Below are 11,061 nucleotides of genomic sequence, written 5' to 3'. Positions count from 1 at the left end.
TAAGACCCTTTTAGCCCCTTCTAATGAATGGTATCTGTTGTTTTTATACTACTCGAGAGTCGTCTTTATTCTCCCTCAAACTCTGGTGGCTTGTTTTTCAAATAGTCATGTTTCGTTTCTAAATGTCTGCTCAAGAGTGAAGGTCTCCCACGAGAGAGTAACGGTTCATGTGAATTATTTGACTAGGCTACCTGTATTTAACATTGTGTTGTTATTTCGTTTGAACATTAAAATGGTTAAATTTTATTTTTGGCAGTGAAACGAGGCTACTCAGGCGAGAGAAAAAAACTCACCCAAATGTATAGCGCCGTTGGAAAATATAAATGTATTGTTTGAAACTGTGAAAACATATATTCAAAAATGGGATTCACATTTTGTATTTGGTGTACCCCAGTTTTGGAATACCTGGGCTAGGCTTACAGACTAGAATCTGGGTTTAGGATTGTAATTCAACTTTGTCATGGTTTGGTTAGCGAGATTCAGGTTGCCTATAGATCTTGATAGCCTAGGTAAGAAGTCAAATTAACGATTTAGCAGCTTGCTTATTTAACATGAACAGAGAGGTGATTTTGGGGTTAAGCGCTTCTTCTGCCCAATACTCTGCTGGAATAGGCTACTGAGGATGGGGTCGTAATTTCAATCACTCAATCATATATTAATAATATGGATATGAACTGAATAGGCCTATGCTTGTCAACAACAGCCATTTTTATTTTACCCATAGCCTAATCTGATTGACCGTTACCTTCAATCTAAAGCATTCTAACAACAGCTGATCGGCAATTGAGATATAACTGTGACCATGTTCACAATTGATAACTTCCAATTTCATTAACTAAACATGGCCATTAATAATTGCATAATAACTCAAGGCTACAACAACAATAAACTGAAGTTATAGGCTATTTACTAAATCTGCCTGCCAGCTCCAGGTTTTTTAAATTTAATTTTTAATTTCACCTTTATTTAATCAGGTAGGCCAGTTGAGAACAAGTTCTTATTTACAAATGCTACCTGGCCAAGATAAAGCAAAGCAGTGCGACACAAACAACAACACAGAGTTGCACATGGAATAAACAAACATACAGTCAATAGAAAAAAAGGGAGGCTACACAAGTGGCACAAATTGATTTGCAATGACTCCAGTGGTATCATAATGTCATAATATTTTTTATTGTATGAAATGGTGGGCTACAGTATCCTACATATGCGTAGAAATCAATACACTCTTCATATTCAATGTCAGCTTCATTGTGGACTTTTCCCCATATCAGAAGCACGCAAGGGAGTTCCATAACTTCCATTTACAATGTCCACCTGCGCAGTGCTCGAGACCTAAGAACTGAGTGTGCGTAAAACCCTTCGCTTGATATGGTTTTCCATAAGCAAAGTCGACATTAGAATGCAGTTTAAACAACCTCCGAGCAAATGTATCTCATAAAGTCGTTTTTCTGTGCATTGTCGCCTTATTTCTTGATGTGCATCAGTTCGAGCGCGTTAATACGTTCTATGGAAAAAAGGTTGGAAATAGGTGTCTCCATAATGCCAATCTAAATAGCCTACCCACAACTGGTAAAAAGTTATCATGACTTGCGCTCGTACTGCTCTGTCTCCTCTCACTCACGTGACTCAGATGTCTGCTGCAGCGCTGACTCAACACACACACATTTGGGGAGTGATTCAGGCCAGAATTCAGCCTTTTGAAGCTAGTGATATCTCTCGCCATGTTCCTTAACTTCTTCCATGAATTAACATGGACTGTCAATGCAGACAAGTATTTTTCTAAGGCCTCAAACTGCCACACGTCACATTCATGTCACGTGACAGTACACGTCATGTAGACGTAGTGTTCACGTTGTGTACACGTGACACAGACGTCACGTGTCAGTTTGCGTGTAAATTTATTATGAAAGACCTCTCCACTGTGTAGATATGCCTATTTGTCAAATCAATATGGACACAAAGGCTTCTTTGTTGGAGGGAGCCCTATTCAGAAATAAGAGGTAGCCTAGGTCTCTAGTGGTGCGTTCAAAACACCTGGGAACTCAGCAATCTCCGACATCAGCGCGTTCATGAAAAACAGTTAACGGAATTCCAATTCAGAAACTCGGGCATCTTTCTCTGACTTTATATAACAATGATTAACTCCGCGATTATTTCAGCAGTCTACTATCCTATTGAAGGCCTTGCTCAGCCTCAACATGGTAGGCCTATAGGCTTATGAAAACATGGACTTTTAAATAAAAAGCAACTGTCATTATCACACAGAAAATATGGTTGTTTTATTAAATGCTCTGCAATTTATAATATTAGTGGTAGACTATGCCTATAGCAAAATACCAAAAATATAGATTGGTATGGGTCGAACAGGTAAACATTTTTTTAATGTATTCAGGAGAATCGCATTGAATCAGGGTATTTTTCTCAGTGCAGTTGCATTCTTACACAAAACCTTAGCCTACACCTAACCGAAAACATCCCAGCATATTTTGATCACAGATCATGACAATGCCTGAACATTTCAACTACATTTTTCATTGATTTAGCCCACTATTGCCTACAGATTTGATACACACTAAGGTCTATATTTAATCTGGATTTGACAAACAGCCTGACTAGGATCCTTTGACTTCTCCCAGCGCCATATGTGTTCCTAATTTAAATAAAGGTTAATTAAATAAAAAATAATAACACAGAGTATATGACTGTCACCAATAGGCTAAAACAGCGTGGTTACACATGTCTTCAATTCAGAATCATCTCTAAGAGAAAAAAATGTGTGTCTGATAAACACAGGAGCTTGGTAGCTAGTTCTCAAAGTCACTTCCATTTTAACCAAATTCAAGCAGAAACTCATGCCAAACCTGAATTAAAATGTCTTTGCATCTAGAGCTAGTTAAAACAAAAGACTGAGAAACACAGGCAGATTCTAATCTAATCAACTCTGAACTATCCGCTGTCCTGTAACAATAAATCCATAGCACTTGCAGTACAATAGAATATTACAAAATACATAAGTCTTAATGAACTCTTGAACAATCCAAACATGACAATTTAAATCACACAGTAACATTAATTTAATTGATTCACGTTTTCATCTGTCTTCACACCTTTCCTGGCGTCAGTGAATTCAGGACTTCGATGGGAATGTATCTTCTCAGAGATGACCACAGATAAGGTATGTTTGAACGTTGCAATAGCCCACAGATGGCATGTCATCCAGACAATGTCATAAATCACGATTGAGTCATCATGCTGGGCCTCGCACGCCAGCCAGTCATCAGTTGCGAGTATATCTATCAGTCTCTCATTCTTCCTCTACAGCAGTCATTTAGGGAAAACAAATTAAAAATCAAATTCCCATGTGGATCATCGAAACATATACACTGCTCAAAAAATAAAGGGAACACTTAAACAACACAATGTAACTCCAAGTCAATCACACTTCTGTGAAATTAAACTGTCCACTTAGGAAGCAACACTGATTGACAATAAATGTCACATGCTGTTGTGCAAATGGAATAGACAACAGGTGGAAATTATAGGCAATTAGCAAGACACCCCCAATAAAGGAGTGGTTCTGCAGGTGGGTACCACAGACCACTTCTCAGTTCCTATGCTTCCTGGCTGATGTTTTGGTCACTTTTGAATGCTGGCAGTGCTTTCACTCTAGTGGTAGCATGAGACGGAGTCTACAACCCACACAAGTGGCTCAGGTAGTGCAGCTCATCCAGGATGGCACATCAATGCGAGCTGTGGCTAGAAAGTTTGCTGTGTCTGCCAGTGTAGTGTCCAGAGCATGGAGGCGCTACCAGGAGACAGGACAGTACATCAGGAGATGTGGAGGAGGCCGTAGGAGGGCAACAACCCAGCAGCAAGACCACTACCTCCGCCGTTGTGCAAGGAGGAGCAGGAGGAGCACTGCCAGAGCCCTGCAAAATGACCTCCAGCAGGCCACAAATGTGCATGTGTCTGCTCAAACGGTCAGAAACAGACTCCATGAGGGTGGTATGAGGGCCCGATGTCCACAGGTGGGGGTTGTGCTTACACCGTGCAGGACGTTTGACATTTGCCAGAGAACACCAAGATTGGCAAATTCGACACTGGCTCCCTGTGCTCTTCACAGATGAAAGCAGGTTCACACTGAGCACATGTGACAGACGTGACAGTCTGGAGATGCCGTGGAGAACGTTCTGATGCCTGCAACATCCTCCAGCATGACCGGTTTGGCGGTGGGTCAGTCATGGTGTGGGGTGGCATTTCTTTGGGGGGCCGCACAGCCCTCCATGTGCTCGCCAGAGGTAGCCTGACTGCCATTAGGTACCGAGATGAGATCCTCAGACCCCTTGTGAGACCATATGCTGGTGCTGGCCCTGGGTTCCTCCTAATACAAGACAATGCTAGACCTCCTGTGGCTGAAGTGTGTCAGCAGTTCCTGCAAGAGGAAGGCATTGATGCTATGGACTGGCCCGCCCGTTCCCCAGACCTGAATCCAATTGAGCACATCTGGGACATCATGTCTCACTCCATCCGTTGCACCACAGACTGTCCAGGAGTTGGCGGATGCTTTAGTCCAGGTCTGGGAGGAGATCCCTCAGGAGACCATCCGCCACCTCATCAGACGCATGCCCAGGCGTTGTAGGGAGGTCATACAGGCACGTGGAGGCCACACACACTACTGAGCCTCATTTGGACTTGTTTTAAGGACATTACATCAACGTTGGATCAGCTTGTAGTGTGGTTTTCCACTTTAATTTTGAGTGTGACTCCAAATCTTAGGGTTTTAGGGTTAGGTTTAGGCCTATTCCTTGTAAAGATCATGCTATGTGAGTATATTAATAAAAAAATGTCTAGAAAGGAGGGAATGTGTGTGTGGCGAAGACACTAAAAGGCATTTTCTGTCTCCCGACAAATCGTGAACATTTATTGTGTCATTGTGTGAATTGTTTAGGCTACCCTTTATTAATGTTGATAAATTCACCATTATAGCACCACCAGTAAATGTTGACCATTAATTCACATTTTTATACTCTACAATTTTGGATTTACTGTAATTTATGTTAATGCAATTCAAATTGATCAACAAGTTGTGTTATTTCATAACATTTTCTTCATTGTTTTTTTTTTGTCGGTCTTGTTAATGTTGTGATCACACATGCTTCCGCACACATAGAAGGCTACTTTGCCTGCTTGCAAAATGTGTGCTAAAAGGGGGGATATTTCATAGTATTTCTGATGATCTTAACTCACCACCACCAACAAACATTTTTTTCCCAGACAGCCATGGAACCACCACTGCATTATAGGCCTACACTCAGAAAAAAATGTGTTTTCTAAAACCTAAAATGATTCTTCCACTGTCCTTTTAGGATAACCCTTAGGTAGAAGGTAGAACCCCTTCTGTGCCTAGGTAGAACTGGGTTCTTACTGGAACCAAAAAAAGACTTCTACCTGGAACCAAAAATGGTTATCATTTGGTGACAGCCAAAGAACCCTGTTGAATCCCCTTTTTCAAAGAGTGCACTCAAGTTCAACCTTTTCAGTTTACACCATTTCATTCTGTACTCAAACACCTGCCTGGTATTCAAGATAACACGCAACATAGCACCATCACCTTTGAAGGTTTTCATCAACCTCTGATCAGATCTAAATAGCAGTGTTCCAGGGTTACTGGAGCATCCTCAAAAAAACAAAAAAAAGGAGACAGAGGGCACCCCACATTCATTTTAGATCCCATGGGGGCTTTATTTTCATATGCTCTCTCACACATTACTATCTCCTTTGCCATCTTCCATTTATGGCATTTCAACAGTGACAGAGGGGCACATCACACGGCTTTTCTTCAAGCTCTATCCATCCACACACACACACACGTAGTATCTTGCTTACATTTCTCACATTTTAGGTGTTCAGCGGAGGGCTTGGATGGATCATGTTGCACTGAGATGAGCACATGTACAGGGGTATGTATGTAGTTGAACAGGAGGAGAGGATGTGTTTGCTTGTGGAGGGAGAGCAGTGGCGGTGGTGGATGATTGGTTGCCCTGGCTCACCCACATCTTTTTGACTAAAAGAAAGATCGATTTAGAAATGAGTTCGACATTGCCATAGTTTAACAGCTGAAAAGCCTTCAGTAACATGCTCCCAGAGGTAGCAAGACATTCAGTATTCACTGAATGAAATAACCTACCCATGCCCATATACAATTGAATTCATTCGTTAAATCAATTATACTACAGCACATTCAATTAAGTTATTATTGAAGACTATAGGCTACTCCTGTATGTACCTTATACACAGTGGAGGAAAAAGTACCCAATTGTCATACTTGAGTAAAAGTAAAGATACCTTAATAGAAAATGACATGTAAAAGTGAAAGTCACACAGTAAAATAATATTTGAGTAAGTCTAAAAGTATTTGGTTTTATCAAAAACATCAAATGTAAATGTAATTCCTCAAATAAGCATCAAATGTAAAAGTATAAATAATTTCAAATTCCTTATATTAAGCTAACCAGAAGGAACCATTTTTTAAATTTTTTGAAATTTATTTACTGATAGATAGGGGCACACTCCAATACTCAAGACATAATTTACAAACGAAGCATGTGTGTTTAGTGTGTCTACCAGATCATCAGTAGGGATGACCAGGGATGTTCTCTTGATTAGTGTGTGAATTGGACCATTTCCCTGTCTTGATAAGCATTCAAATAACGAGTACTTTTGAGTGTCAGGGAAAGTGTATGGAGTAATAACTACATTATTTTCTTTAGGAATGTAGTGGAGTAAAAGTAAAAGTTTAAAAAATATATAAATAGTAGAGTACATACAGATACCCCCCAAAAATACATAAGTAGTACTTTAAAGTATTTTTACCCAAGTACTTTACACCACTGCTTATGCAATACTGTAATCAGTACTGTAAGCAGTGTACCATCCACATTTACACTTTCATTTATCAATTAGATAAATAATACTAGCACCACATACAGCACCATTATTATAGAATAGGCTACTCCTGTATCCACACTATAATAGGATACGCTTATAATTTCATTGGTCTTGTCAGGCATGATTTGAAGTCTTCAACTGAAGTTGTATGTTTTCCCTCGTTTCCCTCCATCAGGGAAAAGTAGTTATGCATAGGGTATGAATGTGTAGGCCTACATGACAGTGGAAAAATAAACCCATTGCTCCAGCACACAATGGCATGTAGGGGTAGTGTATTACAATGTAGAATATGTATACAGTGCCTTCGGAGAGTATTGAGACACCTTGACTTTTCCCACATTAAATTACGTTACAGCCTTATTCTAAAATTGATGAAATAAAACATCATCCTCAGCAATCTACACGCAATACACCATAATGACAAAGCAAAACAAAAAAAAAAGAGTAGAAAAAATAAGAAGAGGCACAGATCTGGGGAAGGGTACCAAAAAATGTCTGCAGCATTGAAGGTCGCCAAGAACACAGTGGCCTCCATCATTCTTAAATGGAAGAAGTTTGGAACCACCAAGACTCTTCCTAGAGATGGCCGCCCGGCCAAACTGAGCAATCGGGGGAGAAGGGCATTGGTCACTCTGACAGCGCTCCAGAGTTGGGAGAACCTTCCAGAAGGTCTATATGGTAGTGGTCAGACGGAAGCCACTCCCCATTAAAAGGCACATGACAGCCCACTTGGAGTTTGCCAAAAGGCACCTAAAGGGTCTCAGACCATGAGAAACAATATTCTCTGGTCTGATGAAAGCAAGATTGAACTCTTTGGCCTGAATGCCAAGAGTCACGTCTGGAGGAAACCTGGCACCATCCCTACGGTGAAGTATGGTGGTGGCAGCATCATGCTGTAGGGACGTTTTTCAGCAGCAGGGACTGGGAGACTAGTCAGGATCAAGGGAAAGATGAACTACGCAAAGTACAGAGAGATCCTTGATGAAAATCTGCACCAGAGCACGCAGGACCTCAGACTGGGGCGAAGGTTCACCTTCCAACAGGACAACGATCCTAAGCACACAGCCAAGACAACACAGGAGTGGCTTCGGGACAAGTCTCTAAATGTCCTTGAACGGCCCAGCCAGTGCCCGGACTTGAACCCGATCGAAAATCTCTGGAGAGACCTGAAAAAAGCTGTGCAGCGACGCTCCTCATCCAACTTGACAGAGGATCTGCAGAGACGAATGGGAGAAACGCCACAAATACATTTGTGCCAATCTTGTAGCGTCATACCCAAGAAGACAAAGCTGTAATCGCTGCCAAATATGCTTCAATAAAGCACTGAGTAAAGGGTCTGAATACTTATATAAAATGTGATAATTCAGTTTATTTTTTATACATTTGAAAACATTTCTAAAAACATGTTTTTGATTTGTGATTATGGGGTATTGTGTATAGATTGTGTGTAGAGGATTTAATGTTTTAAAATCTATTTTAAAATAAGGCTATAATGTAACAAAATGTGGAAAAAGTCAAGGGGTCTGAAAACTTTCCGTATGCACTGTATATAGTGGTAAATTCCCTTTCCCCACTTTGTTACAAATGCAGCATATGCACCAAGTATACAAAACAACCATGACAGACTGACCAGGTGAAAGCTATGATCCCTTATTAATGCCACCGGTTAAATCCACTTCCAATCCAATGTAAATTGTCCAGTGGTGGTTTAATTAATTGTTCAGCAATCTTATGGGAGTAGAAGGTGTTGAGGAGCCTTTTGGTCCTAGACATGGTGCTCCGGTACCGCTTGCCGTGCAGTAGCAGAGAATACAGTATATAACTTGGGTGACTGAAGACTCTGACAATTGTATGGGCTTATCTCTGACACCGCCTATTATATACAGTCACCAATTGTGCAAGTACTCCCACTTAAAAAGATGAGAGAGGCCTGTAATTTTCATCATAGGTACACTTCAACTATGACAGACAAAATGAGAAAAATAATTCCAGAAAATCACATTGTAGGATTTTTTATGAATTTATTTGCAAATTATGGTGGAAAATAAGTATTTGGTCAATAACAAAAGTTTATCTCAATACTTTGTTATATACCCTTTGTTGGCAATGACAGAGGTCAAACGTTTTCTGTAAGTCTTCACAAGGTTTTCACACATAGTTGGTGGTATTTTGGCCCATTCCTCCATGCAGATTTCCTCTAGAGCAGTGATGTTTTGGGGCTGTTGCCCCAACGATTTTCTATGGGGTTGAGATCTGGAGACTGGCTAGGCCACTCCAGGACCTTGAAATGCTTCTTACGAAGCCACTCCTTCATTGCCCGGGCGGTGTGTTTGGGATCATTGTCATGCTGAAAGACCGAGCCACGTTTCATCTTCAATGCCCTTGATGATGGAAGGAGGTTTTCACTCAAAATCTCACGATACATGGCCCCATTCATTCTTTCCTTTACACGGATCAGTCGTCCTGGTCCCTTTGCAGAAAAACAGCCCCAAAGCATGATGGTTCCACCACCATGCTTCACAGTAGGTATGGTGTTCTTTGGATGCAACTCAGCATCCTTTGTCCTCCAAACACGACGAATTGAGTTTTTACCAAAAATGTATATTTTGGTTTCATCTAACCATATGACATTCTCCCAATCTTCTTCTGGATCATCCAAATGCTCTCTATCAAACTTCAGACGGGCCTGGACATGTACTGGCTTAAGCAGGGGCACACGTCTGGCACTGCAGGATTTGAGTCCCTGGCGGCGTAGTGTGTTACTTATGGTAGGCTTTGTTACTTTGGTCCCAGCTCTCTGCAGGTCATTCACTAGGTCCCACCGTGTGGTTCTGGGATTTTTGCTCACCGTTCTTGTGATCATTTTGACCCCACGGGGTGAGATCTTGCGTGGAGCCCCAGATCGAGGGAGATTATCAGTGGTCTTGCATGTCTTCCATTTCCTAATAATTGCTCCCACAGTTAATTTCTTCAAACCAAGCTGCTTACCTATTGCAGATTCAGTCTTCCCAGCCTGGTGCAGGTCTACAATTTTGTTTCTGGTGTCCTTTGACAGCTCTTTGGTCTTGGCCATAGTGGAATTTGGAGTGTGACTGTTTGAGGTTGTGGACAGGTGTCTTTTAGACTGATAACAAGTTCAAACAGGTGCCATTAATACAGGTAACGAGTGGAGGACAGAGGAGCCTCTTAAAGAATAAGTTACAGGTCTGTGAGAGCCAGAAATCTTGCTTGTTTGTAGATGACCAAATACTTATTTTCCACCATAATTTGCAATTAAATTCATTAAAAATCCTACAATGTGATTTTCTGGATTTTAAAAATAATTTTGTCTGTCATAGTTGAAGTGTACCTATGATGAAAATTACAGACCTCTCTCATCTTTTTAAGTGGTAGAACTTGCACAATTGGTGGCTGAATAAATACTTTTTTGCCCCACTGTAGATACTTTTGTACCCGTTTCCTCCAGCATCTTCACAAGGTCCTTTGCTGCTGTTCTGGGATTGATTTGCACTTTTCGCACCCTGAGCGGTATGATGGCTGCATGGTTCCATGGTGCTTATACTTGTGTACTATTGTTTGTACAGATGAACGTGGTACATTCAGGCGTTTGGAAATTGCTCCCAAGGATGAACCAGACTTGTGGAGCTCTACAATTTTATTTCTGAGGTCTTGGCTGATTTCTTTTAATTTTCCCATAATGTCAAGCAAAGAGGCACTGAGTTTGAAGGTAGGCCTTGAAATACATCCACAGGTACACCTCCAATTGACTCAAATTATGTCAATTAGCCTATCAGAAGCTTTTAAAGTCATGACATCCTTTCCTGGAACTTTCCAATCTGTTTAAATGCACAGTCAAGTTAGTGCATGTAAACTTCTGAACCACTGGAATTGTGATACAGTGAATTATAAGTGAAATAATCTGTCTGTAAACAATTGTTGGAAAACTTACTTGTGTCATGCACAAAGTAGAATTTGTAGAGTGGTTGAAAAACAAGTTTTAATGACTCCAACCTAAGTGTATGTAAACTTTCGATTTCAACTGTAGGTATTAGACTCTTTCTGGGAGAGGTTGAAAATGTCAGTGAAGACACTTGACAATTGGTCCACGCA

The sequence above is a fragment of the Oncorhynchus gorbuscha genome, linkage group LG24 (genome assembly GCF_021184085.1).
Source record: "Oncorhynchus gorbuscha isolate QuinsamMale2020 ecotype Even-year linkage group LG24, OgorEven_v1.0, whole genome shotgun sequence".
In the NCBI taxonomy this organism is placed as follows: domain Eukaryota; kingdom Metazoa; phylum Chordata; class Actinopteri; order Salmoniformes; family Salmonidae; genus Oncorhynchus; species Oncorhynchus gorbuscha.
The sequence above is the reverse complement of the archived record's forward strand: the minus strand, read 5'-3'. Positions refer to the sequence as shown.